The 22,624-nt window shown below is 33.8% G+C and overlaps 2 long non-coding RNA genes across 2 annotated transcripts; both read right to left on the bottom strand.

Moving 5' to 3' along the window:
• Positions 1 to 1,856: 1,856 nt before the first annotated feature.
• Positions 1,857 to 22,055, bottom strand: LOC143042249 (uncharacterized). Its single transcript, XR_012967921.1, has 3 exons — positions 21,886 to 22,055; positions 5,358 to 5,469; positions 1,857 to 3,215 (listed from the first exon to the last, which is right to left on the bottom strand). It is a non-coding gene; the product is annotated as an uncharacterized LOC143042249 (long non-coding RNA).
• On the bottom strand, positions 12,760 to 18,224 carry LOC143042248 (uncharacterized). The gene is made up of 3 exons (XR_012967920.1): positions 18,135 to 18,224; positions 15,848 to 15,959; positions 12,760 to 14,116 (listed from the first exon to the last, which is right to left on the bottom strand). It is a non-coding gene; the product is annotated as an uncharacterized LOC143042248 (long non-coding RNA).
• Positions 22,056 to 22,624: the final 569 nt, after the last annotated feature.

Raw genomic sequence — 22,624 nt, 5'->3', positions numbered from 1 at the left:
AACACGAACCCATTGAAACAAGGCAAAGAGTCCGTTACACCTGCATAGGAATACATCCAACTTTACCATTTGAAACCCTTGGTAACACAGCATCCTTGCAAGTAGCAACCCTCTATCAAGAAAATAGGAAAGAAAACCCTAGCCCTATACTACTACAGCTGGTAAGTCGCTTCACTGAAATGGAACGTTCACAATAGAAAAATTGAAATCATCGCTTTTTCGTAAAGTTTAAATATGCATGAAATATTTACCACTGGAGGTTAAGCAAACAACAACAAGTCTCTTACAATAACCTAGTTTTCCAACGGAAGAATCTAGTTATTAAAATATGTATATACAAAAGACAGATTTTGTGCATCGTTTATCAAATTCTGATAATTTAATGTTGTTATATCAACAAAGTTCATGTTAAGTTTTTGACGATTTTTCTTGGCATTTACTTATGTAATTCCATTTATTATGAAAGTGTATTAGAGTCATCCTTTTTTATTTATTTTTTTCAAATTGTCGACTTTAATCTTGGAATTATCAACTTTAATCTTGCAATTTCCAACTTTAATCTTGGAATTATCAATTTTAATCTGGATGGAGGGGTTAACTTCGATTTTTTTTTTGGTAGGGGTGTGCTATGTTTGTCTAAAACAATGTACCAATTTTTATATAATATTAACTAATATATAGTACTGTAGTACCCTATATTTATATATTAAAATTGTGACCCGCCATGACATTTCCAGGCTTATGGAGGTAGAACGTCATTGTTAGAAAATATATAAACATAATAAATATCGAGATTCAATGAAATACGTAAGGCTTCTTTTTCGCGGACGCCGAACTATACATCATATATAAGTTTTGAAGAAGTTTTACTTTATCGTTTGAAGGGAAAAATATTTGAATCTACATCTTAAATTGATACACAAAAGAAATCTAAATTCTCTGCTCTATAGATTTTAATTCATAAATGGAGTCTGAAATATATCAATCACAAATGCACCGTATCAAATTCATATATCAAAACACTTAGTTCTAAACTGTTACGCGTCGCATACTATGTATAGAGTCATGCATAATAAATCTCAAATAAAAGAGGGAATCTTAAAGCTTACTTTGGCAAATTTTAAACTTACTTCATTTCAACAAGTTTAAATCACATGTTCTAAAATAGAGCTACAAAAAAAACCAAAATGCTCTGCTCTATATATTTTCTTTCACAAATGTAGACATGTAACCTTACAATCATACAATACACCAAATATAGTTGACCTTTTGATGATGGTACATGTATCTAAGAAACAATATACTAATGAATACTCAACATTGACCAATGAAGCATGAGAATGGGGACAAGGTCAGATGATACCTTCCAGACAGACATACACCTTACAATCATCCCATACAATAAACATAGGTCACCCATTGCTTATAGTTTAAGTGAAACAGTCAAAATCACAAAAACCTATCTCTGAGCAATGAACTGAGAAAATGAGGTCAAGGTCAAATAATACCTGCGAGATTGACATGAACATCATGAAATATTTCCATACACCAAATATAGTTGACCTATTGCAAGTGGTCACTGAATTATGAAAATGAGGCCAAGGACAATGGGTATTTCGTAACATAAGGCATCTATATACAAAGTATGAAGAGTATGAAGCATCCAGGTTTTCCACTTCTAAATAAAAAAGCTTTTAAAAAGTGATCTAACGCCTGGGCCGCCGGATCAAATCTTGAAAAGCAGTTGTTGTAACTTCTTTCTATGACAACTTTTAAGATAATAACAAAGAACTCATAATCTCCCTTATATTGAACAATTCAGAAACAGCAACACAACAATTAAGAAAGCAAAGATGGCCTGTTTAACACGTTTATTCTTTCAGTTTTGCTCTAAATGCATTCATTTTACAGATATAAGCTAAACACACATTTGAGCAATAGTACCTTCAGAAGGGCGTATTTAATACTTTTTTTTTCAGCATGCCATCTTTTATTTTGTCGAAAAACTAACGTCATTCGATTACTGATAAGAGCATAACAGAATAGACATCAGTATGAAGGTTATTATGAAAGTGTGAACAGCTCCAAGTTCGATTGCACCAAACAGGTGTCAGCAGTACCTGACCAGATTACATCCAACAGGTTTCTGGAGCTTCCTGTCTGAATGCTTCAAACAGCTGTTCCATACAAAGCAGATATTCAGCGAGTCCATCCGTTTCCCTGTTTTGTCGGTAGCCGCGTCAGGGAAGAAACAACGTCATCTTTTTCTTTCATTTTTCAATAAAGACTTCTTTTAAATATTAATAAAATCATCAAGAATGTTAGTCGTCCGAATTCCTCACAACTCAATTTTTTGCATTGCAAACTTACTCTTTCTAGGTTGTTATCTCAGTTGTAAGATTAATCTTTCTTGTTTGTTATTGGCGTTGCAAGATTATAAATTTTAGCACCTTCACTATAGTCAACACCACTTATTCTTTCCGCTTCCGGTGGGAACATTTTCCTTTTGTGACCATAATACGCATTTCTTAGGTAGCCTCCATCGCTGACGGCATTAAAAGTTAAATAAAATACCCGGCGAGATTTATTCGTCATATTTTTTGCAGACCTATGTGGTACAAAAGCATTAAAAATCATTATAGATCCTGCTTCGCAAGGAGCTGACTTCCAGTCCATTGTCTCTACGACGTCAGGGTGTATATTACCACTTTCCTCCTGACGAAGTACACCTTCTTTATGACGACCGGAAACTAGTTCGAGACAACCATTTTCTACTGTCATTTCATCAATGGCAACCATAGCGGTAATATGTAGCTTTTGCTCGAATGTTACATACGCAGGCGCGTCTTGGTGCGGCGGAAACGCTCCACCGTTCGGTAATTTGTAATTAACTTTTTCTTTAAACAAGCATGACGGTTCATCAAAACAATCCGATATACAGGATGTGATTTTATTTTCGATAAGGTTTCTCATACCTTCATGGTATGGAATAAAATTTTCTGTGCGACACAATGTTTTCTCTCCATTTACAGTTTCAAAATAAGAAAACCACTTGTTTGCAGTTTCTGGCCATGCTTGAATTTCGTCTCCCCACTTTTTGACGTTTTGTTTTTCTTCTTCGGTCAAGAAATTTTTCAGCACTAAGTATCCATCATTGTTAAACGACATTACTTCCTCTTGTGTTAACACTTGGCGTTGATACTCTTCATTCATTTCTAAAATATGTTCATAAATGAGAGATACACGTAATATCACAACAACCAATTTCTACAAAAAATAGTTAAATATAAAAAATAAGATGTGGTATGATTGCCAATGAGACAACCGTCCACAAGAGACCAAAATGACACAGAAATTAACATCTATAGGTCACCGTACGGCCTTCAACAATGAGCAACGCCCATACGGCATAGTCTGCTAAAAAAGGCCCCGAAATTACGTTCCGTAGAGATTTTTTCAACCCGAATAAGCTTACAGATTTATTGACATTCATTTGCATTATAAGGTCGATTACTATCCGACGCAGCTCATAAGTAAAATGCTTATGCTCCCCGAAAAAAATCTTGGGACCATAAAGTTATCGATTTGTCCGATCGTCAGTCCGAGCATCTGTTAGCAGTATACACATTTTACTTGTTTACCCCAAAGATTATCCTGACCACTTCAAAAGTCCGAGGTGTATTTAATCCTTAGTGCAAACTAACCCCTTTACAATGAATACACATATCAAAGAGCGTCTTGACTAGGTTAAATAGAGAATTGAGAAAAAATGAAACATAATACTGAATAGAAAGTAACGGGTCCCGAATACTTTTCTAAACAGATACGTAATAACGTATGGAATCAAGTTCTGATCGGGTATGTAAGGCGGGTCTATCATTTGTGTATTCTTTATTTGTTTCGCTCATTATTCTTTATCTTTAAAAGTAATTGCTATTCTGTAAGGGAGCTACCATTAGATTTTTAGGGGGGGGGGGGGGGGGGGGGGGCTAGGATGAAAAATTTTGTCCTGCATTTTTTTTAGTTGAAATCTCTGTCCTGCCTTTTTATTTTTCACTCTATTCGGTCCTGCTTTTATTTTTTTAGTTTATCCTGACTTTTTTTTTACATAAATTGTCATCCTGACTTTTTTTTTTGCAAGTGTCTCATCCTGCCTTTTTTTTTTTACTCAAAACTCCTGTCCTGCCTATTTTTTCAAATTTCATCCTAGACCCCCCCCAATACAAATCAAATGGTAGCTCCCTAATACTATATACTTGATAGATGTATTCTGAATATTGTTTTCTTCTGTAATCAACATGTTATGTTTACCCAATTCTTTAATTTTTGTAGTTATTCTTTATAGTTTAGCGCCCCCCCCCCTTTATTTTCTATTTGTTTTTTTTTTTGTCCATTTTTCGATATTCTTATTTGTTTACATTTTAATCTCCGTCTCTATTCTTATTCTCGGTTATCGCATTTGTGAAAAATAATTCACAGACCCGTTAGAGACTAATAAGACCCCGTTTACAGTGACAAAAAAAAGAGCGATCTTTGGTCCAGTGTAAACGAATAAGATCGATCTTTAATCGGACTTAAAAAGTCTACCTCTAGAGGTGGTTTTAAAAAGATCGATCTTATTTGAATCGACCTTTTTTTTGTGTAAACGCTTATATCGATCGCGATCGATCTTTGTTCGGGTGTTTGTTATATTTAGATAGGAAAATACATGTCAGACCGGTTCTTTTTATGTTGTAGTGTAAACGCACTGGATTAAATAAGATCGATCTCGATCGATCTTGCTTGTGCAATATAAATGCGAACTGGTCTTTTTAAGATCGATTCAAATAAAGATCGAGTCAATTTCGTTGCCAGTGTAAACGGGGTCTTAAGATTAGAGATTAACAGTCTACTGGGGTTTTTTTTTATGAATACTAGACAAAAATAAATAAACATGCTGTTGTCTGCTCTGTGTTCGGGTTGTTGTCGCTTTGACACATTCCCCATTTCGTTTCTCAATTTGATGGGTAAACGGTCCTGACAAATTCCTTAGGAATATGTCCCGAGTCAGGAGCCTGGAATTCAGTGATTGCCATTTTTGTTATATCTGTTATATTTGTTTTTCATAAATTGTTTTGTTATAATAAATCAGGTCGTCTTTTTGTCAATTTAATTGTTTCACGTATGTCATATTGGAGTTCTTATAAAGCCAACTATACGATATGATTTTCTCATTGTTGAAAGCGTATGACTGCCTATTATTGCTTACATCTACTTCATTCGAACTTTGGTAGATATTTGTCTCATCGGCAATCATATCGCGTCTTCTCTTTTTTTGAACATATGGGGACATTAAGATTTATTTTTAACGTTATTACCTTTCATAACAGTAGCGGTTGATTGATACCTCGATCGGAAACCAGTCACCAAACGGAGAAGGGTCCGTTTCATTAGGGAGCCCATTCTGTAATCACACTTGTGTCTTTGGTCCTGGAAAAATAATAAATATATTCTTATTATTGATATTGTCTAGAAATAATGTCAAAATTTCTTCTTAGTAACACTTAGCAACGGTATATCACCACTTTGGTTTCTCTCATTCAACTAGTGACCGGTCCGAGTTTGATTGGTTGGTGTTTAACGCAATTTTCAGCATTATTGTGATATTACGTGGCAGTCAGTTTACATGGGTAAAGATAACCGGATTGCCTGGAGAAACCACCAATTTTCGGGAAGAAAATCCAAGTCAATTAAGATAAGAGTGGCACGCACCTGACAACTGGTGGATTCGAACTGACAACTTCAGGGTTGACTTGCCAGTGATGCATTAGTTCGACTACTAGGAGCACTCGGTCACCGAGGCCGAAATATACAGAAACAATTACACGTCAATGACTAAAAACACTCCGAACATCATATGCGAAATTGTTGATTTGTTGGCTGGATTTTGCAATGAAAAGACGTAATTATAACATTAACAATATCAATTTCAATGCACCAAATGCGCCTTTTGACAATAACTTGTCTTTTCAGTGATGCCCGCATCCAAAATATTCGTTGATTCAATACAAATGATTCAAAAGTTAAACATTATCTGAACAAAAACAAAGAGGTTCTGGATGGCGTTTACATAATAGAGGATAATAGGCCAATACTGCAGACTAATGGGAAAAACAATATTAGAAAAAAAGGCAAATAGACAACAACAAAAATAGACAAAAATAGACAAAAATAGGACAATACATGAAGAAAATGAGAGTAATGGGTGGTAAAATATATAAAGAAGAGATACACATTACCCCGTGTTCGTTCTTTCTTATAAATAAGTGGCGGATTCACGGTATTAGGGGTTATGACCTTCTCCTTTTTTTAACCAAAATGCTTTTGTTTGCTCTTTATGGCGGCCCCATTTGGCAAACAAACTGATATCCTAATCTAGTTATACTAGTAACTGACAATAAAAAACCTTGCGCAAGAAAAGACGAGCACGAGAAATCAGCCCAATGAAATGCATTTGCAACTGTTCTATGAAATAAATACGCCGACATAGTTACAAGTAAAAAAGCATCACAATCCGTCGTCAAAGCCCCCCCCCCCCTCCCCTTTATAGTATATTACATGGTCGCCCTCTTATTATTAGATAACAAAAGCGGTAAAATTGTTTTAAATATGTTTTTATATGAATAAATTAAAGAGGGTGTGGATCTTTTTTTTCAAATAGAGCATACGTACTGACAAAAAAAAAATTATAGAGAAAATTAAGCCCACAAAATAAAGAAATGACAATAATGAGTTGTAAAATTTAAAGATTAAATGTGAAAAAAAACAAAAAATAAAACTGTTGAAAATACTGCTTACAGAAACAAACGATACTTTATTAAGGAACCTTTCATTAAAAAAAATATAGTAGAATCATTTTCAATAGAATTTTACAGAATGCGCGTTATGTTTACAGATAAAGAAAAAAATACCGTAAAATTTAAAGAACAGAGAAATTAAACCCTCAAAAACATTTTTTTTAATTTTTTTTTTTTTTATAAAACACAGTATTTGGCTAACTTACTTTTTTATAATTGTCTTTCATTGGGTTTCATCTGGATCGTTCTCTGTATCATTTTTTTCATATATGTCATACAATGCATAAGCTGATAGATAATGGACGACTGGTTCATTTTGAAAAGGAAGTTAATTTGTCTGCACTGCATGTAGTATTTGATTATTCATAATTCTTTTAATGTGGTATATAACACTACAGGGGGATAAGGTCCGTGTAACACTTATCAATTCAAAGTTTCAAAAAGTTTGAAATTTTAGATTTTTGGAATTTTGATCAAAGTTTTAAATATCAAAATTTCAAATTGTGTAAAAGTTTTGAAATTTTGAAATTTTAACCAAATTATTAAAATATTAAAATTCTAAATATCGTTTATAAAATTGATAGTATAGGAATTTGATCAAACTTTTAAAACACTAAACCTAACGAGCAATTTTGATTATTTCAGTTTTTGAAAGTTTGATTTTTTTAATTTTTGAAGAAAATATCAAAAATTTGTCACTGGCAACAAAAAATCAATAATTTAAAATAGGTTGTTTACGTATAAATTACGAAGAAACGTAGGATTCAACTCCCTCGGACAAAGTAGCCCTTATAGATGGATTTTGATGTGTTTTAACTTTACTTTGGCCAAACACCTCTTCAATTGTTTCGGTTCTTATTTTTCTTGACTTTCAAATTTCAGTTTCAGAGTTCCGTAGGTGAGTTCTTTAGTACTTAAAATTCAGCGTTTTACATTGTACTGTTTTTTCGAGAGCAACATTGATGTGCGGCCAAAAAATGGAAAAATCTATCATGCAGCTGACAGTGTGGCTTCTCTGGACACGCCCCATTATGACTGGATGTACATGTGTTCTTTTAGTTTGTTCAGAGTCGATTGTCGTACGATAACTTAAAAATGCTCAAATAACAAAATGCAAATACGGTACAATAATATCCCTTAATACAAAAAAATCCCTTTCCTTTTATTTACTATTTAAAAACAGTGGTTGATTTAAGACCCTTAATGGAGTTACGTATATGATAACCAGTCCAAACGTTGTCTATAGGGGAGCAACCATTTAACTTTAAAAGTGGGGTGTGGTTGTTTTGTTGAAACGCTAACAATTTTAATATTAAGTTTTTCATCGCTATCAATCAACTTGTCTGGTTCAAAATTTAACACTATAAAAGAGGGACGAAAGATACCAAAGGGACAGTCAAACTCATAAATCTAAAACAAACTGACAACTCCATGGCTAAAAATGAAAAAGACAAACAGAAAAACAATAGTACACACGACACAACATAGAAAACTAAAGAATAAACAACACGAACCCCACCAAAAACTAGGGGTGATCTCAGGTGCTCCGGAAGGGTAAGCAGATCCTGCTCCACATGTGGCACCCGTCGTGTTGCTTATGTGATTACAAATCCGGTAAATAGTCTAATTCGGTAGGTCATATTCATGAAAGGGAAGGGGATTGTAGTTACGACGTAAGGAACATATCCGATATCATTTGTGAAACGGTTATTCCATAACGGTCAACCAACTCGTGATGGCGTCCGTAAAATTTACGAAGGGATGATTTCAACTTCACTATTTGGAACTCTTGGTTTAATAGCTTCCTTGTGAGCAGCAAACCTCTATCAAGAAAATCATGATAGGAAATGCAAGCACGGGAATATCGTATCAATTGGGAGATATATACCCCGTATGCAGGTGCTGCTGGAATGTTGCTACTTAGAAATGGAAAGTTCACAATTGGAAAGCTGAAATCATCTCTTTTGTCGTAAAGTTTTGTTTTCAACCGACCCTCATTGTCAATTTCTAGATGTAAGTCAAGATATGAAGCCGACTTAATTGTATCTGTAGTATCCTTTATCTCTAGTTCGATTGGATAGATGCGTTCCACATAGTCACCAAATTTTGAATTGTTCAGTGAAAGAACATCATCTATATAGCGGAAAGTAGAGTTAAAGGATATTGCTAACTTCTTGTCTTTCTTCCTAAGAAGTTCCTGCATGAAGTCAGCCTCATAATAATAAAGAAACAAGTCGGCGAGTAGAGGGGCACAGTTTGTTCCCATTGGAATGCCGAGTCTGTTGAAAAACACGTCCTCCGAACGTAACAAATATGTTGTCAATCAAGAAATCAAGCATCTTGATAATATCAGTTTCAGAGAATTTTTTGTTTGAATCAGAGTGATTCTTTACAAAGTAGGATTTATCCCTTCCTAAGACAAGATACTTGTATCTACGTTGGCCATTCTTTTTTATGAAGCAAAGTAATACCAACTCTTTCAATTTGTCTTTTAGTTTGGAATGTGGAATACTTGTGTACAGAGTAGAAAAGTCAAATGTTTTAATACTGTTACAAGATGAAAGAGAGTTTGATTGTATGTACTCTAAAAGATCTTTTGAATTTTTAAGTATCCACATCTGATTCACGCCACCTCTAGAATAGGCAGTTTCACAATAACTTTGAAGCCCGTCTTTGATTGCTGATAAAATAGATGTTAATAATTTAGAAAGAGGTTTCGTGGAGCACTTGGAAGACCCAGCAATATACCGTTGTTTGTAAGGACACTTATGTAGTTTAGGTATCCAATACAGTGATGGAAGATCCAGTTCTTCATCTTTGGTTGAAATTCCAAAGGAACATAGAACAGACCTATGATTATCCAGGATTTCCTCTTTGGTAAGTGTCGTGAGGGTATATGTTGAGTTTCCAAGTGAATTGTCAATACCTAATTCGTTTATCAAGCAGTTGATGTAGTGACTTTTACACACAAAAACGATGTTATTTGGGGCTTTATCTGCGGGGACAACAACATATTTGTCATGGAGGTCGGATAGGTGTTTTGCAACATTTGGGTCTTTAAAGATTGACGTAGCATGGGCATTGATGGACCCATTCAGTTTCTTAATTCTGATTTGTATCAACGACCTCACTGCCTTAATCCATTCGGAAAGAGTGTCTACGTCTTCCTTCTCGCGCTTAGCCCATTGCCTGGCATAATCCTCGACTGAATCCATCAAAATTTTAAAGTTGTATTTCCAATTGATGGATTTAGGCTCACGATATCCGAGACCACAATTATTTCGTAGTGCATTTCTTTTAGAAGATAAATGAAAATTAAAAAAATCCCACCTGCGCTTTCTCAATGAAATGTTTACAGTGTGTTGTACTACTTTTGGGACAAATTATATCAAAATTATAGAAAACTTTATCGTCTCTAACTCAAAATATGGACAATTTTATGTTTAGGGCGTCTTGGAATCTTTTGACAGCCTCCGAAGTGCTAATTTTGAACCTTTTCAGCTGGACCAAATCACTACTTTCCTTTTCTGAACCCAAATTTTTTACAGTGTAATTTCACCCCCCTTCTTGCAATATGAGGCATTCATTAAACATGGAGAAATAAATTTGGAAGAGGTATAAAAATTAATGACAAGTAACCCACTGTCAACACTGGGGACTATATTTGTGAACAACGAAAATCAAGGAACAACGAAAATCAAGGGACGACAATTGTGGTCTCGGACTATAAGGCATGGAGAAAATTTGGATTCAGAATTTTTATTTTGTCCTCTGCTGGCACAGAATATTATTTTTTAATCAAATTAGAGATCAGAATATTTTAATGTACCATTATCGAAGCCCCTCGTGGTAGTATCAAAGTAAAAAAAAGGTGACTATTTATATATTGGATTCCCCAAAAAATTACCATTTATCACCGATATAAACTTTTGAAAAGAATTTTCAATTTTCAACGGGACAATGGGACACCTAAAAATGATTAGATGGGCGCTTAATGTAGTTCAGCGGCAACTATTACAAAAATATGAATGCTAGATGGGCGCTTAATGTAGTACAGCGGCAACTATTACATAAATATAAATGCTCACGAAAATAATGTTTATGGTATACGTGATGAGTTTTCGTAGATACCTTGTAACAATATCTTGGCTCCATTCTACTAATATTTGATCTTAGTACTCATAATTTCAGCGTAAATAAGATAATATATATATTAAAAACATCCCACATTGTAGACTAGCACAACCTTAATTGGGACACCATGCATACAGTATTCCTACCGTACCAAAAAAAAATATTAACTAAAATCATTGATACAAGTCAATATAATTATGATCGTCATACAACCGATAAAAATGAAAACATAACGTTAAAAGTTACGACCGAAGCGCTTTTCTTGATCGACCGTCTTAGGGAACGCTCAAAGCTGAATATTTAGGGCCAACAACTTATGTTGTTATATCAACAAAGTTCATGTTAAGTTTTTGACGATTTTTCTTGGCATTTACTTATGTAATTCCATTTATTACGAAAGCGTATTAGGGTAAAAAAAGACATCCTTTTTTATTTATTTTTTTCAAATTGTCGACTTTAATCTTGGAATTATCAACTTTAATCTTGCGATTTCCAACTTTAATCTTGGAATTATCAATTATAATCTGGATGGAGGGGTTAACTTCGATTTTTTTTGGTAGGGGTGTGCTATGTTTGTCTAAAACAATGTACCCATTTTTATATAATATTAACTTATATATAGTACCTATATTTATATATTAAAATTGTGACCCGCCATGACATTTCCAGGCTTATGGAGGTAGAACGTCATTGTTAGAAAAAATATAAACATAATAAATATCGAGATTCAATGAAATGCGTAAGGCTTCTTTTTCGCGGACGCCGAACTATACATCATATATAAGTTTTGAAGAAGTTTTACTTTATCGTTTGAAGGGAAAAATATTTGAATCTACATTTTAAATTGATACACAAAAGAAATCTAAATTCTCTGCTCTATAGATTTTAATTCATAAATGGATTCTGAAATATATCCATCACAAATGCACCGTATCATATTCATATATCAAAACACTTAGTTCTAAACTGTTACGCGTCGCATACTATGTATAGAGTCATGCATAATAAATCTCAAATAAAAGAGGGAATCTTAAAGCTTACTTTGGCAAATTTTAAACTTACTTCATTTCAACAAGTTTAAATCACATGTTCTAAAATAGAGCTACAAAAAAACCCAAAATGCTCTGCTCTATATATTTTCTTTCACAAATGGAGACATGTAACCTTACAATCATACAATACACCAAATATAGTTGACCTTTTGATGATGGTACATGTATCTAAGAAACAATATACTAATGAATACTCAACATTGACCAATGAAGCATGAGAATGGGGACAAGGTCAGATGATACCTTCCAGACAGACATACACCTTACAATCATCCCATACACTAAACATAGGTCACCCATTGCTTATAGTTTAAGTGAAACAGTCAAAATCACAAAAACCTATCTCTGAGCGATGAACTGAGAAAATGAGGTCAAGGTCAAATAATACCTGCGAGACTGACATGAACATCATGAAATATTTCCATACACCAAATATAGTTGACCTATTGAAGTGGTCACTGAATTATGAAAATGAGGCCAAGGACAATGTACATTTCGTAACATAAGGCATCTATATACAAAGTATGAAGCATCCAGGTTTTCCACTTCTAAATAAAAAAAGCTTTTAAGAAGTGATCTAACGCCTGGGCCGCCGGATCAAATCTTGAAAATCAGTTGTTGTTGTTAACAAGTAACTTCTTTCTATGACAACTTTTAAGATAATAACAAAGAACTCATAATTTCCTTTATATTGAACAAATCAGAAACAGCAACACAACAATTACAAAGCAAAGATGGCCTGATTAACACGTTTATTCCATCAGTTTTGCTCTAAATGCATTCATTTTACAGATATAAGCTAAACACACATTTGAGCAATACTACCTTCAGAAGGGCGTATTTAATACTTTTTTTTCAGCATGCCATCTTTTATTTTGTCGAACAACTAGCGTCATTCGATTACTGATAAGAGCATAACATAATAGACATCAGTAAGAAGGTTATTATGAAAGTGTGAACAGCTCCAAGTTCGATTGCACCAAACAGGTGTCAGCAGTACCTGACCAGATTACATCCAACAGGTTTCTGGAGCTTCCTGTCTGAATGCTTCAAGCAGCTGTCCCATACAAAGCAGATATTCAGCGAGTCCACCCGTTTACCTGTTTTGTCGGTAGCCGCGTCAGGGAAGAAACAACGTCATCTTTTTCTTTCATTCTTCAATAAAGACTTCTTTCAACTATTAATAAAATCATCAAGAATGTTAGTCGTCCGAATTCCTCACAACTCAATTTTTGCATTGCAACCTTAGTCTTTCTAGGTTGTTATCTCAGTTGTAAGATTAATCTTTCTTGTTTGTTATTGGCGTTGCAAGATTATAAATTTTAGCACCTTCACTATAGTCAACACCACTTATTCTTTCCGCTTCCGGTGGAAACATTTTCCTTTTATGACCGTAATACGCATTTCTAAGGTAGCCTCCATCGCTGACGGCATTAAAAGTTAAATAAAATACCCGGCGAGATTTATTCGTCATATTTTTTGCAGACCTGTGTGGTACAAAAGCATTAAAAATCATTATAGATCCTGCTTCGCAAGGAGCCGACTTCCAGTCCATTGTCTCTACGACGTCAGGGTGTATATTACCACTTTCCTCCTGACGAAGTACACCTTCTTTATGACGACCGGAAACTAGTTCGAGACAACCATTTTCTACTGTCATTTCATCAATGGCAACCATAGCGGTAATGTGTAGTTTTTGGTCAAATGTGACATACGCAGGCGCGTCTTGGTGTGGCGGAAACGCTCCACCGTTCGGTAATTTGTAATTTACTTTTTCTTTAAACAAGCATGAAGGTTCATCAAAACAATCCGATATACAGGATGTGATTTTATTTTCAATAAGGTTTCTCATACCTTCATGGTATGGAATAAAATTTTCTGTGCGACACAATGTTTTCTCTCCATTTACAGTTTCAAAATAAGAAAACCACTTGTTTGCAGTTTCTGGCCATGCTTGAATTTCGTCTCCCCACTTTTTGACGTTTTGCTTTTCTTCTTCGGTCAAGAAATTTCTCAGCACTAAGTATCCATCATTGTTAAACGACATTACTTCCTCTTGTGTTAACACTTGGCGTTGATACTCTTCATTCATTTCTAAAATATATTCATAAATGAGAGATACATGTACACGTAATATCACAACCAATTTCTACAAAAAAATAGTTAAATATAAAAAAGAAGATGTGGTATGATTGCCAATGAGACAACCGTCCACAAGAAACCAAAATGACACAGAAATTAACATCTATATGTCACCGGTACGGCCTTCAACAATGAGCAACGCCCATACCGCATAGTTAGCTATAAAAGGCCCCGAAATGACGTTCCGTAGAGATTTTTTCAACCCGAATAAGCTTACAGATGTATTGACATTCATTAGCATTATAAGGTCGATTACTATCTGATGCAGCTCATAAGTAAAATGCTTATGCTCCCCGAAAAAAAATCTTGGGACCATAAAGTTATCGATTTGTCCGATCGTCAGTCCGAGCATCTGTTAGCAGTATACACATTTTACTTGTTTACCCCAAAGATTATCCTGACCACTTCAAAAGTCCGAGGTGTATTTAATCCTTAGTGCAAACTAACCCTTTTACAATGAATACAAATATTAAAGAGCGTCTTGACTAGGTTAAATAAAGAATTGAGAAAAAATGAAACATTAATACTGCATAGAAAGTAACGGGTCTCGATTACTGAACATTATAAACAGACACGTAATAACGTATCGAATCAAGTCGAGATCGGGTAAGTAACGGGTCCCGAATACTGTTCTAAACAGATACGTAATAACGTATCGGATCACGTCGCGAGATCGGGTATGTAAGGCGGGTCTATAATTTATGTATTCTTTATTTGTTTCGCTCATTAATCTTTTATCTTTAAAGGTAATTGCTATTCTGTAAATACTGTATACTTGATAGATGTATTCTGGATATTGTTCTTTTCTGTAATCAACATGATATGTTTACCAAATTCTTTAAATTTTGTAGTTATTCTTTATATTTTAGCCCCCCCCCCCTTTATTTGCTATTTTATTTTTCAATATTAGAGACTTTTAAAAGATTGAAGATTAATAGTCTATTGTTTTTTTTATGAATAGACAAACATAATTAAACATGGTGTTGTCTGATCTGTTTTTGGGTTGTTCTCGCTTTGACACATTCCCCATTTCCTGTCTCAATTTGATGGGTAAACGGTCCCGACAAATTCTTTATGAATATGTCCCGAGTCAGGAGCCTGTAATTCAGTGATTGCCGTTTGTTCATATGTTATATTTGTTTTTCGTAAATAGTTTTGTTATTTAAATCAGGCCGTCTTTTTGTCAATTTAATTGTTTCACGTATGTTATATTGGAATTCTTATAAAGCCAACTATACGGTATGATTTTCTCATTGTTGAAGGCGTAGTGTTGCCTGTTATTCCTTACATCTACTTCATTCGAACTTTGGTAGATATTTGTCTCATCGACAATCATATCGCGACTTCTTTTTTTTGAACATAGAGGGGATAATATTATAGGGTTATTGCATGAATATTTGGGAATATTGTCCCGAGTAGAATTTTATATTGCACGAGCAATATGTTCTACGGGGGACAATATTGCCCAATATGCATGCAATAACCCTTTTATTGTATAGCAATATAATATTTGAAAGTAAAAATTGGTTTAAACTAAGATTTTGACGTTGATGACGTCATTAATTTTGAAGATTTATTGCATTAGTGCAATATTGGAATTTATTGCATGCTTACTTTTGGTTACTTTCTGTGGGAAATATTATATTGCTATACAATAATAAGATATATGTTTAACGTTATTACCTTTCATAACAGTAGCGGTTGATTGATACCTCGATCGGGAACCAGTCACCAGACGGAGAAGGGTCCGTTTCATTAGGGAGCCCATGCTGTAATCACACTTGTATCTTTGGTCCTGGAAAAATAATAAATATATTCTTATTATTGATATTGACTAGAAACAATGTCAAAATTTCTTCTTAGTAACACTTAGCAACGGTATATTACCACTTTGGTTTCTCTCATTCAACTAGTGACCGGTCCGAGTTTGATTGGTTGGTGTTTAACGCAATTTCCAGTATTATTGTGATATTACGTGGCAGTCAGTTTACATGGGTGAAGGAAACCGGATTGCCTAGAGAAAACCACCGATTTTCGGGAAGAAAATCCTAGTTATTTAAGATTAAGAGTGGAACGCACCTGCCATCTGCTGGATTCGAACTCACAACTTCAGGGTTGACATGCCAGTGGTGCATTAGTTCGACTACTTAGAACACTCGGTCACCGAGGCCGAAATATACAGAGACAAGAACACGTCAATGACTAAAAACACTCCGAACATCATATTATGCGAAATTGTTGGTTTGTTGGCTGGATTTTGCAATGAAAACACGTTATTATAAAAGAGAGACGAAAGATACCAGAGGGACAGTCAAACTCATAAATAGAAAGTAAACTGACAACACCATAGCTAGAAATGAAAAGGACAAACAGACAAACAATAGTACACATGACACAACATAGAAAACTAAAGAATAAACAACAGGAACCCCACCAAAAACTTCCGGTTATCTCAGGTGCTCAATATCAATATCAATTTCATTGCACCAAATGCGCTTTTGACAATTACTTGTCTTTTCAGTGATGCTCGCATCCAAAATATTCGAAAGTCCACAGATACTGCAGAAAAAATGGGCAAAACAATATTAGAAAAATATAGCAAATAGACAACAACAAAAATAGACAAAATGAGACAATACATGAAGAAAAGAGAGTAATGGGTGCTAAAATATATATATATAGAAGAGATACACATTACCCCGTGTTCGCTCTTTCTTAGGCAGCAACCATTTGATTTTCTGGGGGGGGGGCCCGGGGGGGGCTATGTTTTTTTTTTCTGTACAAACTTTTTTTTTTCGCCTGAGGCGAAAAACAAACTATTTTTTTTCGCGACAAGTCGAAAACAATTATTTTCTTTCAATTTTAGCATTACATATAGTGGCAGCTGAGGGTGTAACAAACAATTTATTTTTTTCAGAATTCAAAACAAATTATTTTTTTCTCCAAAAACTGGAAACAAACTTTTTTTTCCAAAAAAAAAAACATAGCCCCCCCCCCCCCCGGAAAATCAAATGGTTGCTGCCTTATAAATAAGTGGCGGATTCACGGTATTAGGGGTTAGAACCTCCTCCTTTCTTAACCACACTGCTTTTGTTTGGTTAACCCTGATCCATGTTTTAAATGACCTGCATACTGTAATCCCTCTTTTTTTTATAAAAAAATAAATGGATTAGTGCCTGTATACATCTATGATGTTAAAAAAGAGTATTTCCTCGTCTAAAAAAACCAACTAACTGATAAGATGGAACATGAAACTTCATAACACAACACCTAACCTAACAGTTTTAATCAATTTTGCAGCTCTTTATGGCGGCCCCATTTGGCAAATAAACTGATATTCTAATCTGGTACTACTAGTAACTGACAATAAAAAACCTTGCGCAAGACAAGACGAGTAATCAGCCCAATGAATGTCATTTGCAACTGTTCCATGGAATAAATACGCCGACATTGTAACAAGTAAAAAAAGCATCATAATCCGTCGACAACACCCCTCCCCCCTTTTACGGTATATCAAATGGTCACCTTCTTATTAATTAGATAACAAAACCGGTAAACTTGTTTTAAATATGTTTTCATATGAACGTATTAAAGAGGATGAGTTTTTTTTTTAATAGAGCACACGGATTGACAAAAAAAATAATTATAGAGAAAAATAAGCCCACAAAATAAAGAAATGACAATAATGTGTTGAAAGATTTAAAGAATAACTGTGAAAAAAAAAGCTATTAAAAAAAAACTATTAGAAAAACCTGCTTACAGAAACAAACGATCATACTTTATTATGGAAACTCAATTTTTGGATAAAAATATAGTAGAATAATATTCAATAGAATTTTACAGAATTAGCATTTTTTTTTTTTTTTTTTTACAGATAATGAAAAATAACAGTAAAATTTTAAGAACAGAGAAATTAAACCCTCATAAACATTTTTTTTTTTATATAAAACACAATATTTGGCTAACTTACTTTTAGACAATTTTCCACGTTTGATCCACTATAACATTATGATTTAAAAGACCGGTATAATGTCCGAATCATTTGACCATAGACCGTGACATATTATAGTGGGCGTGTTAAGGTGAAAAAATATTCTCAATGCTGTGATTTACGTATTAGAGTTTGAATGCGGGGAAAGTGTCAAAACACTGATTCTCAAATTAAACCGATAAATTTAAATCATATTTTAGATATTAATCATACACAGATCTTTCATTTAAAATAAATCAATTAGTTATTTATTTAAAAAAATGTTTGCATTGCTCTTCATTATGGTACTGACAATGTGTGAAATACGTTTCCATGGGTAAAAAAAGGGAGTGATAGTGTATTACAACATGGTTGAAAATATTCAATGTGGCGCTAAAAAAATAGGGGGAGGGGAGTCTGGGTTGCTAACATTTTTAGCGTTTCTTGTAAAAAGCTTAACTAAGGTTCATGCAATTATCATATATAAAACTACATTAGGGAGTATGGGCCCTCTTGGTCCGTATTTAATGAACCATATGGGTATATTTCATTCATCGAAACAACAATGAACTTGATTTTTATTAACTTTGCAAGAAAATTTATAAATTTAATGTCAAAGCAATTAAAAACGAGGCACACTTTGCCTACAACTCGTATAAGGGAATTTGAAGATGAGGTGAAGTTTCGAGTAAATAAACAATACAAATGCATGCTTTGGATTGTATATAAAATTAAAGGTAAACATTTTGAGTCTGATTGTTTGATAGTTGATTGCGTAATGTCCAGTGGTGAATATTTCAAGCATGTACAGGACAAGTTCTTTAGATATAGGAATGTGTGGTATGAGTGCCAATGAGACAACTCTCCATCCAAATAACAATTTTTAAAAGTAAACCATCATAGGTTAAGGTACGGCCTTCAACACGGAGCCTTCGCTTATACCGAACAGCAAGCTATAAAGGACCCCTAAAATTAGTAATGTAAAACCATTCAAACGGGAACTCTCTGCATGTTTGAACGGCTGCTAAAATTGAAAAACAATCTCATATCATTACATTAGATGTATGTTTCATTATGATACGCTATTTTGAATGCTTTTTATAGTAATTTTATAGGGTTGTAAAAGCGTTGACCGTGCGTAGATTTTTTAGAATGAAAAATTACCCAAAAAAAATATTTAAGGATATAGAAAAAGAGGCTAACTTAATTAAAAATAAATAATAACAGAGTGCCAAAATATTAATTGAGAAAAGGAGCAAAATTCATAAAAAAAAATAGTTGTATGGACTTTAAACATGAATAGAATCAATTACAAAGGATTTTTAAATTTTTGAATCACTTTTATGTTTTGATACGATACCTAATACGTTTAAAGTCCTACTAATTAACCCCAGGACGAGTAAATTCCATTTCGTAACCTGTCTAATAGGTTGCCAATAGAGAAATTTAAATATTTATTGCAATACACATTGATCTTGTAATGTTGACATGCCGACCTGGCGATTTTTTGTTCAATTGAAAGTTGAAGAAGTAAGGTCAATTAGACATTCGCTTCTGTATATAGCTAAAATCAACTTAACGTATTACTATTTGTAAAAAAGATTAAGCTTAATGGCGTAATCGATCCGATCAGGTCATGTAAAATAAGATTTTAATCAAACAAAATTTAATTTGATCAATTCAATGTATATATTAATTATAAAAACATATTAGATTAACCCATAAATTAAAGAATTTTAGAAAAAATAAATCCACAATTCCTTACGGAAATTTAAAACTCCAAATATTTTTTTTAACAAAACCGGCATCTTTATCATCTTCTTAGGTTTCAAAAAACGATTTCTTACATCAAAATTCTTTTCGTTTTTTTTAATGATTCATTTTTAAAGCCGACTGATCATTTTGACCATTTGACTTTCTAAGCGTTGTTTTTTTTTTTTCGCCTTCTTTGCCATTTTCCGTAAACCAATTTTTTGAAAATCTTGGTCTTCCGATTGAAATTTTCTACAAAAAGTAAAGAAAAAAACTCTATGAAGGTTTGACAAAAGAATTGATAGATTTGTAATAATAATCGTTAACCCCAGACTATATCTACTATTTACATTGTAACTGTATAATAGCTAAGACCTTTAATCAGTAAAATAAATACGAAAAAATGAAATGTCCCATCCTGCCATTTTTCATCCTAGCCCCCTTCATGATTTTTGAAAGCAGGTATGCAATTCCCGATATTTGAATATACAGTGCCAAGTGGAGCAGGTCATTTTTTAAAACAATTTTATACTTAAAAATGATATACATTTAGAACATTCGTTTGAGAAAAATCGATATTTAAAATAATTTGTGAGGGATCAATGAGGAGGGGCGTACGCTCTCTACGACCACCCTGGATTATACACCGTAGTCTATCTAAAACATCCAAATCAATGCACGTAGTTTGAGGTCAATGTTGAGATCTAATCTTAACTTTGATCTTACAAATGTATCTATATCAAAGAGTTGCGCTTTGAACGCCCGTCGCTTTTTCAACGAAAAAACTTCCAAAACTCATTGGAGCAATAAATCTTTTTATAAAAAAATATTATCGAGAGCTTATCTCAAAAGATATAAACCAGTCACAAAAGTTTCATTAAAACTCCTGTATCAGTTTTTGAGTTATTGTTCGAAAACTGGAAGCCCCCCTTTTTTTGATAAATCAAAGCATATAACTCGGAAGCGTAAAATCTTCATTTCAAAAGGTCGAAAGTTCATGTGTCTGAGTTCCACCTCAAAGTGATATCTAAATAGATCTTTAACTTGTAGAGGGCGTAAATCTTTCGTTATATATATAAATACGAGTCATCAGATTTACAACATCTCTGAGCAAGGGTTTACAATACGTCAGGATAAGCCAGGAGATAACAATATAATAAAGCCAAATCTGTGGAACTCAATAAAAGGAGATATATGTTTTAAATTGCATTAAATGGAAAACAACCCAACAACACAGACAAATCAAAACATTTATAATCAACATACAGTAAATTTTTTTTTATCATACATTAACTTGGCAGTCTGCAAGAAAATATGTCACCGTACTCGGACAGACTTTCCCTACTCAAAGCCGACCAGTCTTCGCGCTCTCGCTCCTTAATGCCACGTACGTTGCGTTGAAACAGAAAATACCAATTGTAAACACTTTCGCATGCATATAATTCTCACAGCTTCTAAAGCGAGCTAAAAGTATCAAACTAATTTTACCATTGGAAACAACACTTCTATATCGACAACCGACTTCAGAGTAGAAGTCTGGTATCAACACCCTCTGCGCTTTAAAAACGTTAGCAACAATTAGTGTAGTTGTCCCTATTTTGTCCAGCTTGCCCGAGGCAGAATTTATGTCCGCATACAACATATCTTCATTTTCCATTGGCATTCCAAGTTACCATCCTCCAACCTCACAGTCGACCTTCTATTGTGTTCTGGTCATAAACATGCATGTACTATTTGCCACTGAACGATAAGCAAACAATAATCAATCGATTTTATAAATTGTTCTACCTCAACAGTACACAAAGACAAGATCTTGTACAATGATTACAAGTATAATTTTCGTTTATAGCACTAGTACTCGGTCATTATGAAAAAGTAAATGCTTGCTTGATAAGTTGAGGGGTGGGGGGAGGGTTTGGGGTCTTAGTTCGCCATTTATCAGTTTATACACCCCTTGAATCCGCCACTGCAATGTACTTAAACCAAAATGAACATTTACCTGAATTTCAGAAGGACCACATGCATCTGTTCGATTACAAGTTTTGTATGAAGCTGTTGAAATAACGCATTGTTAACGAAAAATACTTGCAGTTTTCTTATTTATAAATGCCTAGTCCATACCAATATATTTCAGGATTCCGAACAGACTTTAAAAACATCAACAAGCTATTGTTAAGGACATTCATGATCATTGGTCAGTTGTAAATGAGGTCTATATTGGGTTCCAAATGACTCTTTTTAATAAAATTAAAAATCATTTTGAAAATTTGAAATTCAAAAATATAAATTTACCCTCTTTATTTATAAAATTATCATATGGTGTTAAATTACAGATACAAAATGTATAATATTTTTTTTACTGTCATTTAACTTTAATAGGTAGGTTTTCGATGCAATTTGAGAATATATATCACTCACTCTGAGTATTGTTTAACAGTTAAACAGGTCGGGAACACTGCCTTATATGGCAATGCATAAATAAGCATATTTATGTTCTCGCACATGTAATTGTTTATTTACGTGTGACGCAATTTATTTTTACCTGGGTTTTTGACCAATCCACTAAATACAAGGGGGGGGGGGGGGGGATCTACGTCATCACGCAGGGTGTCGGCGATTGAAATTGGACCACCGTCTTGTCGCTTCAAGGTAAGAATTTCACTTATTAAGTCAGTTATATGAGGGTTATGATTATACAAAATAGTCCACCAAAGACTATATACAGTAGGAAAATAAAT

The sequence above is a fragment of the Mytilus galloprovincialis genome, chromosome 8 (genome assembly GCF_965363235.1).
Source record: "Mytilus galloprovincialis chromosome 8, xbMytGall1.hap1.1, whole genome shotgun sequence".
NCBI lineage: Eukaryota > Metazoa > Mollusca > Bivalvia > Mytilida > Mytilidae > Mytilus > Mytilus galloprovincialis.
This window is presented reverse-complemented; position numbering and strand designations above follow the sequence as displayed.